Source organism: Arachis ipaensis, chromosome B8, assembly GCF_059453495.1.
Source record: "Arachis ipaensis isolate K30076 ecotype BB chromosome B8, ASM5945349v1, whole genome shotgun sequence".
Taxonomy (NCBI): Eukaryota; Viridiplantae; Streptophyta; class Magnoliopsida; order Fabales; family Fabaceae; genus Arachis; species Arachis ipaensis.
Window position 1 is genome coordinate 140,853,632 of NC_142443.1, and position 21,871 is coordinate 140,875,502.

Consider the following 21,871-nt stretch of genomic DNA (forward strand, 5'->3'; position numbering starts at 1 on the left):
ACCGGCCCAAAATTCACTCTTGAAGAATATTGGAACCCATTTTTGTCAAAGGTCTGCATAAAAAAAACAGAGCATAAGGGTGTCTCCTATACAGAACATGATGACCGCTTTCAAATAACTGATAAAACAAATAAAAAAACATCTAGTTTCATAAGAGAGGAACCATCTGTTTGCATATTGAAAAGAACATCCACTGACTAGTTAAAAAAACATCTAATACACTCCTAAAAAAAACAACGGCCAATTCAAACCGGCAGAATGCCCAACAGTGAATAAATAGGCAATATGCAACCAATATACAAGATTCAAGTTAATGATAACAGACCTGTTAACCATCTGTTTTGACCTAAGTCGAATTCTTTGATGAATTCAGCCCAATCAACTTCAAAGGAGTCAGCAGAAGGAGAATTATACATAATATAATTCATCTTAGCATTCAATTCTCCGTACCTAGCGTAACCTCCAAGCTTGAATTGTGACTTCTTCATTATGTGCCAGATGCACAATCGGTGGATAGTATCTGGTAGGACCTTCCTAATAGCACCGGCCATGGCTTTGCACTGGTCAGTGATGATTCCCTTTGGCGCAGTCCCGACACATCTCATCCATTGCGTGAACACGCACTCAAAACTAGGGATCTTCTCACTCCCAAGTAAAGCACAACCAAGAAGAGTAGACTTCCCATGGTGGTTTACATTGAGATGGCTCTCCAACTAGACGGCGTCAACGCGCTCCTTCTCCAACTCCTTCACCCGACCTTGGGCAACATTGAGATGGCTCTCCAGAGTAAGCTCTCGCTCGGTAAGCCGGGCAACCATCGCATCAGAAGTCTTTATTTTCACTTCAGAAGTAGCCAACTGCGTCTTCAGCGACTCTACCTCCAGTTTTAACTTCCCTTGGGAATTGACGACAGACTGAAGCTTACCCTCCAGAGTCCGAGCCCCCGCCAAAACGGGTTCCTCTTTCCTTGCTATGGCAGCAGCCCGGAGCAAGGTGCGATACACCCACTTAGCTTGGGAGGCAAGATCTCCACCATGAAAGAAGTCCTCCGTGCCGAGTAGGAGTTGGGAGTCAATAAAGTTCCCGGCATCAAAGTTCTTCTCCATTATGGTGAGAACTCCCTTAGGGCTCGAGGTCGGTTTCCTTTTCCTCGGATTATCAACAACGATGACCTCGGGCCCCGCCCTATCTTCCTCGACCTCTGGCCGGGGGATCGGACCGGTGCTTGTACCGACCACCTCCCCTTGGGGGGGTTGGGATGGTGCTTCGGCAACAGGGGAATCTGGCGCCTCGTTGGCATGTGTGGCAGAGCTATCATCGCTGTCCCCGACAAAGAACATAGAAAACAAGGCATCAAGTACAATCTGTTCACCAGCCATTGACACTGAAACAAGGAAACACATAAGAGCTGGTTAAGTGGGATGCTGAATAAATAAATAATCTGAGCATTAGAAATCAGGAAGCTACGACCAACCAACTACTCACCTATGTAACCCATACCATCTCGCGATCATCCATAAGAAGGTGTGGGTTAACATTATTTTTGCCAAAAATAGCCAACAGTACGTCGGCAACCTTTTTATTATGTGGGGTCAGGCCTTTGTAAGTCACCTTTGTGAATGCAATGGCCCCGGCCCCAAAGCTCCAGTAAGTCAGGATGCGACGCTCTCCCCCCAAAGTTAACCAGAAGGGATGTTGACCTTCGACAGGCCGCGCTTTAAAGCACTTTTCTTTGAAACCATAAAAGAGTCTTCGAACAACTCGAAAATTCGTCTACCCTGGGCTGCCCGAAAAGACATATATCCCTTCTTGGCTCTCCCTTCCTTGGAGGGGTTCGTCAAGACAAAGAACCACAAGAATACCTCCACCGAGACTGGTAGCTCAAGATATTCGCAGACCATCTTGAAGCATCGGATGGAGGCCCAACTGTTCGGGTGTAGTTGCGCCGGCACCACATCACATCGGTTCAGTAGCACCATTTGGAAGGGAGAGAAGGGGATGCGAACCCCCAGGCTGGTGAACATCGCTTTGTACAACCAGATCCAATCAGCAACCCGGGGAGTGTTTAAGTTAATGTGGCATATTCGTTCCCGGTCCATGGGAACAAACACGTCGTAATGACCCTCCTCGGGACCTCCTCCATACAATTGGTCGGTTTGATGGAACTCAGTGAGCTCCTCCAGAGTTATTCGCGAAGGAGTATCCTTCACATCTGATGTCACCCAAGCATACTGGTCTACGGGAGCCCTCACAATAGGACGTTGTGCCATACCTACAGTGGCACACCACTTAGTCAAAGAGTTCGATAGGTCAAAAAACCGGTTAATCCGAAACTAGCACTACGCGTTACAACAAGCCTATCTACAGTTAAGCAAAGGATAAAAACAAAAACTAGAGATATAGTGGTAACCCCCTAAAAGCCTAACTAACAGCGGCGTCATCCAAGTGAAAAAAGCATACACAACATACGAACTACAAAGCGAAGCAGTAGCAACAATAGCAATAACAGCATTCATTCACGAATGATTGAGAAAGAAGTGCTTACCAGGAAGATTGTTGTCAAGGAAAATTGGAAAAATCCTAGGGAATGCAGTTGCAGTTGAATTGGAAGCGGATAATGGCAGTGGAATCCAGAAAGCAGGAGAGGAAAAGTGAGAATGAATAGTGCAAAAGGTAGAAATGAGAAGATGGAACGTGAAAATGGGGGAAAGAAAGTGAACATTGAAGAGTAATTGCCACTACAAGGAAGTGTGAAAGCCAAGGGTAGAACTGACTTTTTCCCAAGCTTTCAAATTAGCCATAATGGCATTAAATGACAGGTGGGGAGAACGAGGCGACGAATGACGTTCTCTCGAAACGGTAAAACCCACTCGCGCGTAGGGGCACGCCCCTATCACGAGCGGTCGGCCCCGCGAGGATCCAACCAAAGAGAAGGTAGAATGGAACGCGCCAATAACGGCGCTCACGACCATAGTTGGCGCGTTGGGGCACTGTTCCGGCCCAGCCCAGCTGGTCTGATGCCCCGGCCCGGCCGGCCGACCTGACGGGTATGCAACACCCGAACCGGGAAGAAATCCAAGACACCTCCTCTCTTCCTGTGAGGTACATGACAGCTGGGGAAGGAAGTTTCCTGGAAGGTGGGTCTGCTCCTGTGGGACCTGCCCTAGGTGTAGACTATATAAGGGGAGGGCCCTACCTCTCTCCCAGGTATGTCACCTTACCCTCACCTTTTCTGCCACCTTGTACGGATTCTGACTTGAGCGTCGGAGTCCCTTTTGCCGGTGGCTTCCTCTCTCACCACTCCATCAGCCCGGGAGATCATAAAGCTCCTTTCCTCTCCCTCCAATGTTTTCCTAGGAAGTCCAATCACGCACGAGCAACCCGTATCCAACTCCCCTACCCATACACATAACATTACCGACCCGTTCAAGAACCAACCGACGAACCGAACACTTTTCAAGTTCTAGAGTATTTTAATTTTTTTTCTTAATCCAATTGAACGAATAAATCTAACACTTAATAAGAAGAGTAATACTACAAACCAGTAAATATTATTATTTTTTATTAGTACTTAGTAGTAATTTATACTTATGTTTAAATATGTTTTACATACAAGAAATATTATAATTTATATTTATATTTATTAAAATTTTATACACATAAATTATTCATAAATTAATATAATTTATACTTACGTTTTTTAAAATTTGTATACATAAATTAATAAAATAATAATTTAATATTTATATTGGATAAATAATAACTAAAAATATTAAAAGTTGATAAACCCAAGAATTTCTCTAATAAAAAAATCGAAATGCGTAAATATCCATCATACATAACCAAGTGAAAATAATTATGGAATGAAAGACATGTATATGATTCCCATATATACTAACCGAAATCAATATCTTCTATCAACCCTATGAGTGACATTTGTTACAAATTGCAATACTTTGAAGTGACATTTGTTACAAATTGCAATACTTTGAAGTGGATGAGGTTGACTACTTGAGATGCAATAATTATGATCTTGACATTGAGATTAAAAAGAGGGACATTGAAATTAAATTTCTTGGTGAATCAAACCCTACACTTAGCAGAACGTACAATATAATACAGTCTCAACTCTCAAGTATCTCGTGAAGCTTTTCTGCTCACCGCACTTATTGTCCAATCCAAACTTGTTTTATTATTTTCTGTCAAACTCCTTATGTAGTTTCTATAAATGTATTTTGAGAAAATGATAACGATTTTTTATTTTTTTTATTTGCATATACTTTAAGTCTTTTAAGATTTGAAAGTACATTTAAATTATTAATATTTTTAAAATTTAGATATATTAATTTTTAGTGTTCACTTGAGTCAGTCAAATCCAACAGATAAATTAAACGTAATTTTTATTATACTGATCTGATTGTTACAAATATACACATAAAGAATTTTTAAAATATAACAAATTAGACTCAAAAATTATGTGTACAGATTTTGAAGAAGTCAAAAACTTAAATATATTTTTAAATTTTTAAGAACTTAAATATTCACAGACCAAAAAATCAGAGATTAATTTGTTCTTTTTTCATATTTTTTTCATAACATTTACAAAAATAATTTAAAACATATTCTTTATATTTAATGATAAAAATTTAGATACAATTAACTTTTTGTAAAATTAATAATTAAAAATTATTAAATAATTTAATAAATTTAACTAAATTATTATTGTTCTCCATTATCAACTTCACATAAAATTATCTATACCTAAATTTTTACTATATTTAATTTGTATCAATTTTACATCCAACGCATGAAGATAAAGCTACAAACATGACTTAATCTTCATACTGACTATGTCCTTCACCTGTTTTACAAATAGATATTTACGTGTCTAAAAATTTAGTGTTTAATTACTAAAAATATTTAAATAATTAATATTTAATTTAAGGATAAAAAATTAATAAATTTTAAATTCAGCAACTTATTGAGATTGCTTCATTACTAATTTAGTGATTAACATGGAGCCCTCACAAAATTTTTAGCCTAACCAAATTTCAACTTTCTATATTTCCAAGTAATAATCTTGTCGAATGAAACAAAATAAATTTTAGAAGAACTTTTAAATTTTCATAGAAATACTAGAGATAAAAACATATTTTACTTTATTAAAGATTGAGAATGAAGAAACTATTTTTTATTCTTTTTTTTTTTTCGTTCAACAATCAGCCAATATTTTTTTATTTCTTCAAAATTTTCTTTTTCTTTCTTTAATCTTTATACTCATCTATTATTTTGTTGGATGGAAAAAATTGATTTTCTAAAAGAGTTATTTGAAAAAACAATAATATATTGTGTTTGGTTATCTGCCAATATAGCTAAATTCTTTTTATTTAGTTTATATATCATTTTTTTGTAAAGAAAAAGTTTTTAAATAAATGCCTCATCTAATAGTGTTAAGTATCATCAAATTGACTATTATTTAAAAAAAAAAGAATATTTTATAAAAACATTTACTATTTATTACAAATTTTGGGTTTTTTATATATAATGTGAATAAGTTAAGATATCACTCTTTTAACTTTGAAAATTGTAAAAAAATCAAATTTTGGTCACTTCAATTTTTATGGTTTTGAGATGATAAATACATCTAATTATTTACTTTGTCAAGGGATTAAATTAAAATTATATTAAAGAATGATTTGTAGATTGTCATAGATTGTTATGAGAGTGGATCTTTTTTAATAGAAAAAAACTGAATGATATTTAGTATTTAATCTCACTTTTTATTGTTTTTTCTTTTTTCTTTAATTTTAATCCTACTTATAAACAACAACAACAACAAAGCCTTGTCCCACTAAGTGGGGTCGGTTACATGAATCAAACGACGCCATTGTGCTCTGTCATGTATCATGTTTACAGAGAGACCGTTTACATGTAGATCTCGTTTGACCACCTCATGGATGGTCTTCTTAGGCCTTCCTCTGCCTTTCGCCCTTTGTCCATCTTCCATCTCATCCACCCCCTGACTGGATGTTCTATTGGTCTTCTTCTCACATGTCCAAACCACCTGAGACGCGATTCAACCATCTTTTCCACAATAGGTGCTACTCCAACTCTCTTCCTTATATCTTCATTCCTTATTTTATCTAATCGCGTATGACCACTCATCCATCTCAACATCTTCATCTCTGCTACACTCAGCTTATGTTCGTGCTCCCCTTTAGCTGCCCAACACTCCGTACCATACAACATAGCCGGTCTTATAGCGGTGCGATAAAATTTACCTTTAAGTTTTAAAGGCACTTTTTTGTCGCATATAAAACCAGATGCACTCCGCCATTTTGACCAACCTGCTTGGATCCTATGATTTACATCTTGTTCAATCTCTCCATTATCCTGTATGATGCACCCAAGATACTTAAAACTTTTAACTTTTCGTAGGATGCTTTCTCCAATCTTCACCTCTATATTGGGGTTTTCCCTTCTCAAACTGAACTTACATTCCATATATTCTGTCTTGCTACGGCTTATGCGCAGACCATACACTTCTAGAGCTTCTCTCCAAAACTCCAACTTCTTATTTAGGTATTCCCTTGACTCTCCCATAAGGACGATATCATCGGCAAAAAGCATGCACCATGGCACAGGCTCTTGGATGTGCTCTGTGAGGACTTCCAAGACTAATGTGAAAAGATATGGACTTAAGGATGATCCCTGGTGTAATCCTATACCAATAGGAAATTCCTCTGTCACACCACCTTGAGTCTTCACACTAGTTGTGGCCCCATCATACATGTCTTTAATTGCCCGAATATATGCAATCCTTACTCTCCTCTTTTCTAAAACCTTCCATAAGACCTCCCTTGATACCCTATCATACGCTTTTTCCAAATCAATAAACACCATATGTAGATCCCTTTTATTACTACGATACCTCTCCATCATCCTTCTTAATAGGTATATCGCTTCAGTGGTAGATCTGCCTGGCATAAATCTAAATTGGTTCTCTGTTACTTGTGTCTCTTTTCTCAACCTCCGTTCTATCACTCTTTCCCATAACTTCATAGTATGACTCATAAGCTTAATCCCTCTATAGTTTCCGCAACTTTGTATATCCCCCTTATTCTTGTAGATAGGTATCAATGTGCTCTTTCTCCACTCATCAGGCATCTTCTTTGACCTTAAAATCTCATTAAAAAGCATAGTTAACCAGTTGATGTCTTTTTCTCCAAGACCCTTCCAAACCTCAATCAGGATATTATCAGGTCCTACTGTCCTGCCATTTTTCATTTGCTTTAGAGTCTCTTTTACTTCGAAGTCTTGAATCTTTCGATAATAATCAAAGTTTTATCCTACTTATAAAATTAAAGATAAAAAATTATATTTTATTCTTTTAAATATTAAAAAAATTGGAGAGGATACCTTTCGGATTGCTACTATATTTGACTATGAATTGAGTACATCAAAAATCATAGAAGCCTTAACACATTAGGGGGCATGAAAGTTAAATAGTAATTGGCCCCACAAAATGTATGCATTTATTTGCATCAAGCATGTGTAATTCTGTGCCAAAATTGAATGCAAGCAATTGAATCAAGATCGTATGATTTGCTCAATATGTGAAATGTAAGGAGGGGAGGGACAACAATCTTAAATATGGTGCAGTGAGTCTGCTTTATGATGTGGCTGTATTTTATACATACATGAAGGAAATTATTAATTATATAATATAGATAAGGATGGTAAAATGGGTCGAATTTATCGGGCTGATCCGCTGAACTCGCTAAAAAGACGGATCGGGTTAGATTTTAGAATCCGTCAAATAAAAAGGGGACGGACTAACATTTTGACTCCATTTTAGTTGGCGGGGCGGGCTGGCCCGTCCCATTTATAATACGGGCCTAAGTGAGGCGGGGTGGGTTAGGACGGGTCGGTCCGCTTTGCCACCCCTAAATATAGGATAAAATACTCTAATAGTTATAATATTTGGATTAAATTTTAATTTAGTTTTTAATATTAAAAATATATTTTTAATTTCAAAATATTTTAAATAAATTTAATATTATTTTAAAGTTAAATTTGATATGAATAACTAATATATTTAAAATTAATATAATATTTGATTTTAATATATAAGTAAAATTAATTTATTAATAATTATTAATGTAAAATTTTTTTATTAATTATTAAATTGAATTTAACAATAAAATAATATTAAAATTGTTTAAAATTGAAATACAATGTTTGAAATATTAAAAAATAAATTAAAATTTAATTTAAATATATAATATATTATTTATACTCTCTATCTTCTTTATTTTTTCTACACTAAACTCGTGACCAGGGGACATATACCCTTGTCTTGTGGGATATGTCATCGTCACAAAATTGTTTGTATTCTCAATTATATATAGGTAAAAATTCAGGTGAAGTCGACTTCACGTAAAGTTGATACCTGAGAGCCGTTAGATAATTTGATTAATTTGACTAAATTTTCATCAAACGACTCTCAGATATCAATTTTACGTGAAGTCGACTTCACCTGAGTTTTCACCTTATATATATGCTGGTGACGAAGATTATTAAGTTCTTCACTCAAATCTTATTATATTATCGATGCACCTCTTAATAAGTCTCTGCAATTTTTTTACAACTTTTTCAACCATTGCTATTATCATGCACCTGTTAATAACAATCGAACTCTAAAATTAATATTAGTTAATTTTAAAGTTTAGATATATAATTTAAAATTTAAAATTAAAAATTTATTATTTAAGATCTAAAATTTAAGATAAATAAAATAATTTTAAAAAAATTAATTAATATTTATTGTTAAAAGTTAGTTATCTAACATTACTGGTATCAATGATTAAAATTCATAAACAACCTCTTTATATTTTGAGGGCCATTAGCCCATTACCTACTAGGCTTTTGTTGCATTCTGTTACTAAATTAATTGGTCCTCTTGGACCAAAATATTCCAAAAATTTTTTTATTTCTTTCGATATCTGATATCTCCCATTTGGGAAGACAAAAAATTAATTTACGGTGGATTTATATTTCATTTAAGAATTTTTTTTTTTGATTTTTCATGGTATTTTTTAATTTGATAGGTCAAAAATTAATTATTTGCTGTATTGAATTTTATTTAAGAGTTTGTCATTGGCCAATAAATTTTTCAATTTACGAATATATTATTGGCAAATGAGTTGTTAAATGTATAAGATAATATTTGAGTCCCGACACTTAATTAAACAAACTAATGAACTATACACTAGACTTTTTTTTTTTGGACATTTCAGGGCTAAGCCCAAATCCTATCCGAACTAATCCAATCCACCCAAATCCAAACCCCAATCTGATCTTCTCTCTCAAAGTGTTGAATTCTAACACTAAGGTAGCGTTTGTTTTGAGGTATTGAGGCAAAGACTGAGAGACTGAGATTCAGTATTTTGTTTGTTGGTTCAGAGACTGGTACTAAAATTTTTGTCTCTATCCCTAAAATTTTAGTATTTCAGTACCTCCAAAAAGTAGAGACACAGGGGACTACAATTTTTAAAGATGGAGACTGAAACTTTAATAACATTTCATACCTAAAATATCCTCATTTTAATTAATTAATTCCAATTTTACCCTTTGTACAAATTAAATTAGAGTTTCATTCTTGTTTCAATTTTTGTCTCCCACTTTGCACCAAACAGAATATTGAGATTTATTTCAATCTCTGTCTCTTAGTCTTTATCTCTTAGTCTCAGTTTTTCTATCTCTGTCTCTCCACCAAACGCTATCCAAGAGACAAACTCCCATGGCTTACAATTCAAGTTGGTTTTTTTTTTTTTTTTTGGGTCATGGAATTCAAGTTGGTCAAAGAACCATTAATTTATTATTGGACTTAGGTACTTAATATACCCCAAATAAAAAATGAAGAATGTAATGGGTCAGTAGCCCATATTTGTTAGAAAAAAAAGGGATAGTTTGACCAGTGCTTTGTTGGACAAAAATAATTAAAAGCATTGGGTTGGTTCATAAGACAAGAGAGAACAACGATATATGACGAAAAAAATAGAGGAAGACAGATGTAGGGCTACCAAATTATCACATTATGTCCAGACCCAAAAATATCACTATGTAAACAAAAATTTAACTACCAACTTAGTCATGGGATATTTGTATATAAATAGTTAAATATATATATTATTTTATATATTTTTAATGTATATTTTATATTTTAATATATATTTTATACGACGATTAGTTTTGCGAAAAAAATTATCAATTAGTGTGAACGAAGGACTTCCTTTTTTCCTTTTATTTTAATTTTGTTTAATAATGATTTTCGTTTTTGTTTCTTTAGTCTAAAAGCACAGAAGTAATTTTAAAATTTATTTTGAGTAGGTAGCTAGTATTTCAATTTATCATTTTTCATACCTAGATTCCATAAATATCTATTGCTATGTCAAATTACAACATGAACTAGAAACTATAAATTTTAAAAAAATGACACTTAGTCTTAATCATATTAAATTTGAAAGTTTGGATTATTTTACAGGGCAAAGTCCTTTCAAAACTTGAGTGTACGTGTTTGTTTATGTCTTTATGATCACTCTTGGTTAATAAATGAGAGGCACAGAGGGCTGGAAGTGAGTCAAGTCAGCTCATGAGCTAGCTCGAACTCGACTTGTTAATAGTTTGATAAGATGAGCTCGTGAGCTAGTGAGCTAAGTTTGAGCTTGGAATTGAGCTCATAAATTAAATGAGTCGAGCTTGAGCTGGGATAAGCTCAACTCATTAGCTCGTGAGCTGACTCGATTATATATATACACATATCCTATATGCATTTAATCTATATTTTTAATATTATATATATACATATGAAATAGTAATATATATATAATTTTAATTATTTGAAATTTTATATTAATTTTTTACATATAATTTTGATGTAGGACATAAATAAAAAATTTATAATTTATTGATAGATAGAAATATATAAAATTGATCTTTTTAAATATTTTTTAAAATATATAAGTTATAATTTATTGATATAGAATTATAGATTACGTATTTATGTTTCTATAATTTGAGCCAGCTTGTGAACTCGAGTCAGCTCGTGAGCTTTCGGTGAGTCGAGCTTGAGCTTAAGAAATATGCTCAATTATTAATGAGTCGAGCCATGAACCAAGCTCAATTTTTGTGAGCCGAGTTTAAGCTTGGTCTAGTTCGACTCAGCTCGGCTCACTTCCAGCCTTAGACACAGCGATTCTTAGATACTTAATTGTTATTTAATTTTTCAAGAAATTTATAAATCTATTTCTCAAATTTTTGTATAGACCTATTACGTTCTATTACTCTTAATTAAAACTTTGATTTAAGTGAGACTTATTTGTCTTATACGTTAAATAATTTAGACTAATGATTTTTCAAATTCAAATGGGACTATATCTATTAAGCTTTATCTAATACTAAATTAACACGTCATTCTATATTAATTTTCAACTGGGCTAATGCAAATGATTTTTCAATAGCCCACAAACTAAAATTAAATGTATGTTGAGTTTTTGTCAAAGTTATTTGTCAACTCAACCACTTGTTGTACCAGTCCATATTTAGACTTAGTAAACATCACAATTAGTTAATATTAATATGAGTATCATTTATACACTAAGAATAGTATAAAAATAGTATAGGAAGAGTTTTAGGTATATCGAAAATATCGATGTTTCAGTTGTTTTAACCGTTAATCTGAATTATAAAAAATATATATAATATATATTAATTAAAATCAACGGTTAAAATAACTGAAACACCGGTATTCTTGAGTACACCTGATAATTTTCCAATAGTATAAAGAGTATTATATAATTATTCAATTAAATTTATGTATTTAGTTAATTTTTTAAATAACAAATTTAAATTTTTATCGATGCAATAATACATAATTGATTGTTTGATGGTATATAAAAATTAAATTTTATAAATAAAAATATTATGTGTACATAAAAAATTAATTATTAATTTAATTATTATATATTTGTTTATAAATATATGTGTTGTTTAACTCATTTTTAATTTTTAATATGTATTTTTTATTTTAATATATATTATAGAATTTAATTTTGATATACTGATAGTATAAAATATTTTATATAATTGTGCAATCACATTTATTTATTTGGATGACCATTCACATTATCAATATAAAAAATATTTATTTTTATTAATATGGTATTACGTAATTAGATACACGTATAAAATTATTTTATACATCAAAATTAAATTCATGTATCTTAACACTATCACCATTGGAATCTTTTTTGTCATTACCATTCTATTGATGATTTTGTAATTTTTTAGTCTAAAATATTATATTATTAATAGTATCATATATATATATAAAATGTTTTGTGAATTTTACGATTCGATATGATTCGCCAATTCTCAATTATATATATGTTTCTAGATTAAGTTCTTCACGCAAATCTTATTATATATTATCATGCACCTGTTAGTAATATAATATTTTAGAGATTAGTCTTAGAGATTATATTGTTTAAAATTGGTAAATATATAGAGAGGAGAAATTCTTAAATACTTTTGATAGTTATTAGTGGCTAAGAGAAGTGGAGTTGAATCTTAGCCTTTTTTTTATGTATAGTACTTTTACTTTCTCACAAAAATTTAGAAAATATTTTTATTTTTGTCTCGATACCGAGTTAAGAGACATTTTTATTTTGTCTCTTAAGTAACAAAAACAGAATCGAAGTAGAGAAAAAGAAATAACACCATATGTATATTGGTTTAGCTATTTAGTGCAATGTAGTTTATATCTAATTTCCATTATAATTATGATGAAATTTTACTGTCTCTTTTTTAAGATTATAAACACCAATGCTTCTCTAGGATCTACTCAATCTTATATGGAACAAATCCAAATTCTAACCCCAATTTAAATTTTACTAAACCTCAATCTAACTTTCAACAGCAAAGTGTTAACCCAACTTGCAAGAGAATTTCCATAGGATCATGACACAAAACAAAAAGATGTACAAAGAAACTCTGAGATATCTTATGGTTTTTTCTCACTGTTTAACTCACTGCCTTTTATCTCTCATTGGTTTTTTCTTACAAACCTCACTATGTTTGCCTTTTACAATGAGACTCAGACAGATCAAAACTAAGAAAAAGAAAATACTAAATGAACTACATGAAGGAGAAGAACTCTAACAGTTTGGGTAACTATGAGAGTGAACTATGTGCATTTCACTCACTCTCCTTACTTTCAACCCTTGGTCGTTCACCCTTAATATAGAAGAGTGAAGCTTACAAGGTTGAAATACATTCAACCCTAACACTGTTTTTTTTCCAACCTCAGAGACAAGCAGTGGCTTCATCAGAGAGAAAAGAGAGAATCGAGTCTGTTGCATGCATGCTCACCTTTTTTCTCTCATATTTTTTCTTCAAACTTCTTCAATCTTTACCATTGAACTTGACTTTGGCCTCAAATTTTGATTCTGAGCGTTGATGAGCTTCTGAACCATGTTGACTTCACATTCTCCATGGATGCTTCTTCTGTGCTTGAGGCCTTGTGACTTTCTTCTTCGTTTCTCGTTGTAGCACAAATGAAGAAATAAACTTTTGTTGTGCTTTGACCAAAAGAGACTAGCTATTTAGTTGTAGTCCCTTTTCTTTGCTTTAATTTGGTATCAATCTTTTTGCTTTTCTTCAAAACCTTTCTTATGTGCTTTTCATTTTTCTTCTTTCTTCTTCTTTGATTGAGTGATGTGATTGAAGTAAGAGAGAGAAGAAAGAGAAGAGAGAAGCTTTCGGTGAAAGTTTCAAGGAATTAATTGAAATGAATTTCAAGTTTCAGTTACTAAGAGTGAGAGTAATCAGAAAGGACTTTGAAGGATTTGACCCTTTTGGTTTTCTTTCTTTTTCAAAGTTCAGCCACTAGATTTGAAACAAATTGGTATAAGGTTAAATTTGTTTAGTGATTAAGATGAACTTGCTTAATTGGGCCAATATGAAATTTAATTTTCTTTTCTATATATTAAACTAAATACATCAAACAAATAATTGGTAATATTTTAATAAATTTTTAATTAATATTTTAATAATATTTGATCATCATTTTAATATTAGCTTTTTAGACTCAACAATCTCCTCCTTAATAATAAACATTATTAAAATAAATTAAAAGATTAGAAGAAAAAAATTTTCATTGATGATTTACAAATTACTCTCCCTTTCTTTTGATCACTATACTCCCCTTAATGTGTGTTTTGATTAACCTTATTAAAATACAGAAAAATCACAAGCTGCATGTGTTCTAACTTGTTTGTTCCTTGTTTACTATCTCCTAACCTAATAACCTTTCCATTTGTTTTTATTAGCAAATCAAAACAAAAAGCTGCATGTGTTCAATTTGAGTTTTTTTCCCTCTCGTGTAAGAAAAAGAAAATTCAGATTTCATAACTCTATATTGTAAATTAATTCAAGCAATTCTTTTTCGTTTTTTCCCATTTTAATATTTTGTTTCATTCGACAAGATTATTACTTGAAAATATAGAAAGTTGGAATTTGGTTAGGCTAAATATTTTGTGAGGCTCCATGTTAATCACTAAATTAGTAATGAAGCAATCTCAATAAGTTGCTGAATAACTCATATCTATGGATATTTATAAGGCCAAATTCCTTATACTTACTATTTGTACCTTTAATTTATCGAACTTATTTTTTATGATAAATTTTAAATATTTTACAATAAGAAAGCACTAAATCTTTTATATCAAATTTTTGGAACTTGTTTAAAATTATAAAAAGTTTTGGATAGTTTAAAAATATAATTAGAAAAATTTTTGTTTTTAAAATCGGAGAATTGAGCTACAAATACTTCTCTATTAAGAAATTCATTCAAAAAGGTAAATTTGACATCCATTTGAAATATTTTAAAGTTCTTGTGGGCAGCATAAGCAAGTAGCAACCGAATTGCTTCTATTCTTGCTACCGGTGCAAAAGATTCATCAAAATCAATACCTTCTTCTTGATCGTAACCTTAGACCACTAATCTAGTATTGTTACGAACAATACCATTATCCTCACCTAATTTATTTATGAAAAATCTATTTTGTACCCCTTACATTCTTACCATTTGAGTAAGGTACAAGAGAACAAACCTCATTCTTTTTTAATTGACTTAATTTTTCTTCCATGGCTTTTACCCATGAGAGATCTTCAAGAGCTTGCTTCACATTTTGAGGTTCTAGATGGGATAAGAAAGCAACATTGTTGGTTTCGGCATTTTTTCTTAAGGATCTTGTAGTGACTCTATGAGATGGATCTCCAATGATAAACTCGTGGAGTAGTTCTTCAAGAACTTCCATTCCCTTGGCTTTTGAGAAGAGGTTACAGCTTGACTTTAACTTGGTTCTACTTCATTCATTGTTCTGACTTCTCTGGCATCATCAGGAGACAAAACAGAAATGTCTCATTCGTTTTGAGAAGCAAGTACAAAACTAACAGTTTTCATAGAGGATCTGAATTGACATTTTCTTGATTCACTTGAGGACTTTCCTCAACTTCATTTCCTGCATCATCGTTCACTTTACCTATGACCACTATCTTTCCTTTATCATTGTCACTGAAGGTTACAAACCCTCTATCATACTCGTCTAACTTGATGAAGAATATAGACCTTCCGGTCATATGCCTAGAGCATTCGCTGTCCAAATACCACATGTTGTCCTTTCTTTTGGATGCTACGCAAACCTACAAAAATTTTCAAGTGACCTTAGGTATCCAAATCTTTTTGGATTCTTTGATGTCAAACCATCTCTTTTGTACAAGACCATTGTAATTTTCAATTATTTTATACACTTTATTTCCAATTATTCTTTCACTCATGAAACATTGAATAGAAAAATGCCCATTCCGATTGCATAACCAACAAAATCTTTTTGGTTGCTGTTTTTTCACATTGATTGGATTTTGAAATTTTATGTCATCCGAAATGGAAGCCATATTTGAAAGAGGAGATTTTTCAATAAATATTTCAGATTTTTTGTGAAAATCCAAACCAGCTTTATCATAAAGAGGTTTTTGACTAGTCAAGAGTTGATTCAAATTTTCAGAACTTTGAGCAAAGTTAGTTAGGTCTTCTTTTAGACTTTTTACCTTTTTGTGCAATCTTTCGTTTTTTTTCAAAATAATTTAAGTATGCAATCACAGAATATTGTTTCTCACAGCCCTTAAGTTCAGCCTTTAGCCGCTTAAACAGTGATTTCAACTTTCCTTAATTTATCTTTGAGAAAACCATTTTCTGTCTTTAGAATGATATTTTGATACTCAAGTTCATGATTTTCATTCAAGAAGCATCTAAGTTTTTCAGTGAGATGATCAATCATAAGATGAAGATCTTCAGTGGTAGGTTCAATGAAACGTACCTCATCAGTTTGATCGGCCACGAGACATGTTTGAGATTTGCTGTTTGATTTTTTCTCATCTTCAAAATCGTTTTCCAAATCTTTCCAAGAGGCCATCATCACTTTCTTCTTATCCTTCTTGGTCTTGTCTTCCTTTTTCAACTTTGGACATTCAAACTTGTAATGTCCAGATTCTTTGCAGTTATGGCAGATGATCTTGCTTAAGTCCCTCTTTGGTTTTCTTGAACTGCTTCCTTTGTTTCGTTCTTTTTACTTCATCATTTTCCTGAATTTCTTAGCAAACAAAACAAACTCATCGTCAGATACATTATCACTAGATTCATCATTCAGGGACTTAGTGAATGATTTGAGAGCAATTTCTTTCTTCTTTGAATCATTTTTCAAATAAGTGATTTCAAAAGCAAGTAAATTTCCTCTCAGATCATCATATGTCATTTGATCAATACCACTACTATCAGCTATAACTATAGCTTTTGTTTTCCACTCTTTAATGAGACTTCTTAGAACTTTTCTCACTAGCACAGGTTCAGGGTAAGTGATCCCCATAGCATCCAAGCCATTGATGATGACGTTGAATCTTTCAAACATTTCATCAATCGTCTCTCCTTTCTTTGTGGAGAATATTTCGTACTCTTTGCTCAGCATATCTATTCTGGTTCGCTTGACTAGTGTAGTGCCTTCATGAGTAACTTAAAGCCTGTCCCAGATTTTCATTGCTGTTTTGCATCTAGATACCCTTTCGAAATTTCTCGAAACTGATAGCACAGTTAACTAAGTTGACAGTTTTGGCGTTGAGCTCTATTTTCTTTTTTATCTTCTTCGTTCCATTCGGCCTCAGTCTTGGGAGTGACCACGCCATCTGCTCCTATTTTGGTTGGGACTTGGGGATCATTCAGAATGATCTTTCAGATATTGTAATCTACTGATTGAACAAAGATCTTCATTCTCTCTTTCCAGTAGCTGTAATTCTTTCCATTGAAGAACGAAAGTCTGTTGCTGGATTGTCCTTCTGACAGAGTGTAGGTCACCACATTAGAACCACTGTTGTTTGCCATCAGGACCTTTTTTCTAAGTTGCAAAGTTTGATCTCTTTGAGACCAAGCTCTGATACCAATTGATAATTATCAGTGGCTAAGAGAATGGGGGATTGAATCTTAACTTCTTTTTCTTATGTATAGTGCTTTTACTTTCTCACAAAACTTAGGAGATGTTTTTACTTTTGTCTCGTACTGAGTTGAGAGTATTTTCATTTTGTCTCATAAGTAACAGAAATAGAATCGAAGTAGAGAAGAAGAAATAACACCAGATGTATCTTGGTTCAGCTACTTAGTGCAATGTAGCCTCACCATGTTTGCCTTTTATAATGAGACTCAGACAGATCAAAACTGAGAAAAAAAATACTAAATGAACTACATGAAGGAAAAGAACTCTAACATCTTAGGTAGCTATGGGTGTGAACTCTGTACTTTTTACTTACTATCCTTACTTTCAACCCTAACACTGTATTCTTCTCCAACCTCAGAGATAAGCAGCGGCTTCATTAGAGAGAATAGAAAGAATTGAGTCTGTTGCATGCATGCTCACTTTTTCTCTCTTATCCTTTTTCTTCAAACTTCTTCAATCTTGACCATTGAGCTTGACATTGGCCCCAAGTTTTGATTCTGAGCGTTGATGAGTTTTTGAACCATGTTGACTTTACATTCTCCATGGTTGCTTTTTCTGTGCTTGAGACCTTGTGACTTTCTTCTTCGTTCCTCGTCGTAGCACAAATAATGAAATAAACTTTTGTTGTGCTTTGACTGAGAGAGACTGGCTACTTAGTTGTAGCTCCTTTTCTTTGCTTTGATTTGGCATTAATTTTTTTGCCTTTCTTCAAAACCTTCCTTTTGTACTTTTCATTTTTCTTCTTTCTTCTTCTTTGATTGAGTGATGTGGCCGAAGCAAGAGAGAGAAGAAAGAAGCTTTTGGTGGAAGTTTCAAAAAATTAATTGAAATAAATTTTAAGTTCCAGTTACCAAGAGTGAAAGTAACCGAAAGGGCTTTCAAGGACTTGGGCCTTTTTTGTTTTCTTTCTTTTTCAAAGTTCAGCCACTAGATTTGAAACAAATTGGTATAAGGCTAAACTTGTTTAGTGATCAAAATGAGCTTGTTTAATTGGGCCAATATGAAACTTAATTTTCTTTCCTTCACACTAAACCAAATATATCAAACAAACACTTGGTAATATTTTAATAACCTTTTAATTAATATTTTAATAATATTTGATCATCATTTTAATATTAGCTTTTCAAACTCAACAACTTTAATATATTTTATATATATCTATATATAAGAGGAGTGTTAGAGGCCAACAAATTTTGTAATTTGTAGCTATAATTAGTTATTATTAATATTTTTAATGGTACGAGATTACATCTAATAGTATAAAATTATTCATTTTTTTTGTGCTAGTTAAATATTGACTAAATTTTAATAAAAATACTACCTCCTAAACTTTCTCTATATATAATATGTCTTATAATAAGATAAGCTTAACTCGTGCATGACTTAGCAATTATCGAAATTGTTTGGCATTTAAGAATTATTTCGGTAAAATTTTTTTGAGAAATATTTATCTTACTTTGTGTTTGATAAATAAAAAAATTAGTACTCATAATTATATATTTTAAAAATTATAGGTACTTTAAAATGATATAAGAATATATTTTTTAAAATTAGTTTGTATTTTAAAAATTTAATATAATTTCATATATTAATAATTATCTAATTAAATTTAAAATTAATTTTTATAACCTCATATATAAATAAAGGAAATGGATCCTCTCCATTTTTTTGAACACTTGAGAGAATAAAGTGTGATTTCTCACCTTTAATTTTATAAGTGGAACCAAAATTAAATAGGAGAGAGAAAGCAATGAATGGTAGGATTAAACACTGAACATTATCCAGTTTTTTTCCCACTTGAGAGGATCCACTCCCATAAATAAATTAAGTTTCATATTTTGCCTCATAAGATGAATATTACCAAAAGTTCAAATTTATTTTTAGTATGTGTTTACACATCCTCTTAAAATACATCGACAATCTTTTAATTTTTACACTTTTTAAGGGCAATTTACCATAATAAATAAAGTGGCTTCCAATATTATCAATATACACAATTTACAAAACGGATACTAAAATACATTTTTTTTCCATAAATTATGTAAAGCGCGATAGGGGACCTGCGGTTTACAAATACACGTAAATCGCTATAGTCTACAGGAGTATCGCGATTTACGTTCTAGGCCAAAATTAACATAATCCGCGATAGCGGTGTCGCGGTTTATGTGTGAATGAATAGTGTACATAAACCGCGACAGGGGTCCAGCGGTTTATGCGTGAATGAGCAGTATGCAAAAACATAAAATAAACTAAGTCCATGGTAAATAAAAACATATGTAACACATATATAAGTCCATGGAAATAAACTAAGTACCATCACATAATACAAAAGTACACGACAAATCAGACATACATAGGTATCATCAATGAAAACATAAAATAAACAGCTACGGCTCCTGCCTGTCCTCATCCTCCTCGTGAGAGTCATCCCCGAATGCGCCTAGGAGATGCGACCCTGTACCACATCGAGCAGCCCATCTCACTCTGGTTGGCCTCTGGCGCTGTTGTGCTAGAGGATTGACGGGCATGCCCACACCATATGTAGATGGAGGCGTCCCTCCCATGCTGAACCAACTGTCATACAGGCTGCTAGCAGGCTCATTCAGATCTACATGAAATTGTGGTTGGGGCTGGTATCCCTTAGGGTCAGACATCTACAACTGGTACCGCTGAATCTCCTCCATATCTGGGCGGTACCCCTGCGCAACGTCCATCTGGGGCTGGGACTCCGGCACCTGATCCCGTGGGGTCTGGTGCTGAAAATGCGGAGGGTCGTCATCCCAGATGAGATCTGCAAAGTCGGAATAGAACTGTGAACTGCCGACCTGATCGTCCATATCCATCGTGAAAGTCGGCCTTGCCAAGTCATCATACATGTGTCCATGGATCTCATGGTATATCTGGGTGCTTGAAACATGTATAAAAGGAACCTCCTGGGACCCCGCCCCTGCCTGCTCAGTGGGTCTATCACCAGGACCACCAGATGTAACTCTTGATGCACCACCTCGACGCTGAGGACGGCCACGCCGGACACGATGATCGACATGTCCTACTCCGTCGCCACTAGCTGTGTCATCCTGAATCATCTCATCTAGCCATCGCCACTCCTGATCTATAGCCTGGGTACCAATGCGTCATTGCCTCTCCACGCACCTGTTATCAGGCACCCTGAACCTCTCATGAAACCAGGTGAAGTGGACTGTATACTGCTTTACCTTATTCTGTGGTGGAAGCTCGCCAAACAGTTCCTGAAACCACTTCCACACCGGTTTGCCTTCTTCCATAAGCTTCTCAAAATCTGTAAGGCACCCGGATACAGGTAAACCATCCACGGGCAGCCCCAACTGGTATGCTACATCTTGCAGCGTGATAGTGCACTCTCCAAAAGGCATATGAAAGGTATGCGTCTCAGGACGCCACCTCTCAATGAAAGCGCTGACTAAGGGCTCGTCCAACCAGAACCACCTCGCGTTGAGTCTCGCCAGGTGGTACAAACCAACCCTCTCCAAATAGGGTATGATCCTGTCATCCAGAGACATGTTCTGCTGCCTCCGGACTATAAATACACCTAGTCGGCTAGAGCATGTGATAGAAGAAACCAAACAAATAAAAATTCCAACACTAATTTAAAGTAATCTAACACAAAAAATACAATATTAAAGTTTAAACAGGTAACATACAGTTCCTATTTTCTAATCACAAAATTCAATAAAACCTGCATAAATGATTTAAGACTTTAATTTAAATTAATTAAATACTAAATTTTATGATTTTAAAATAATAATTTAAATCTAAATTTAAATACCTAAATCACAAGCCTTGAAAAAATATTATACGAAATACATTAACTAAAAATAACCAAACTAACCTCTTCGCTTATGCTGTCAGTAACGTGCGCAACGCCGTTGAGCTTGTAAAGACTGCGTTCCTCTGCTATAGTCCCAGCTCGAACAAGCTCAACCAACCCACACTTTTCTCTCTTTCTCTCTCTATAAGACCTCTCCTCTCTCTAAAAACATGGAAACAACCACAAATAAATAATCCGCGATACCCTGAAGCGTATTTATACTAACGCATAAACTGTTGGACCTGTCGCGGTTTACGCACACTACTCATTTAAACATAAACTGCGACACCCCTATCGCGGATTATGTTAATTTTGACATAGAACGTAAACCGCGATACTCTTGTAGCGGTTTACGTGTATTTGTAAACCGCGGATCTCCTGTCACAGTTTACATAATTTATAGAAAAAATACATTTTGGTA

At 33.5% G+C, this 21,871-nt stretch overlaps 1 pseudogene; it reads right to left on the reverse strand.

The window, feature by feature from the left end:
- Positions 1 to 20,257: 20,257 nt before the first annotated feature.
- On the reverse strand, positions 20,258 to 21,142 carry LOC148550091 (uncharacterized; annotated as a pseudogene).
- Between the last annotated feature and the right edge of the window lie 729 nt (positions 21,143 to 21,871).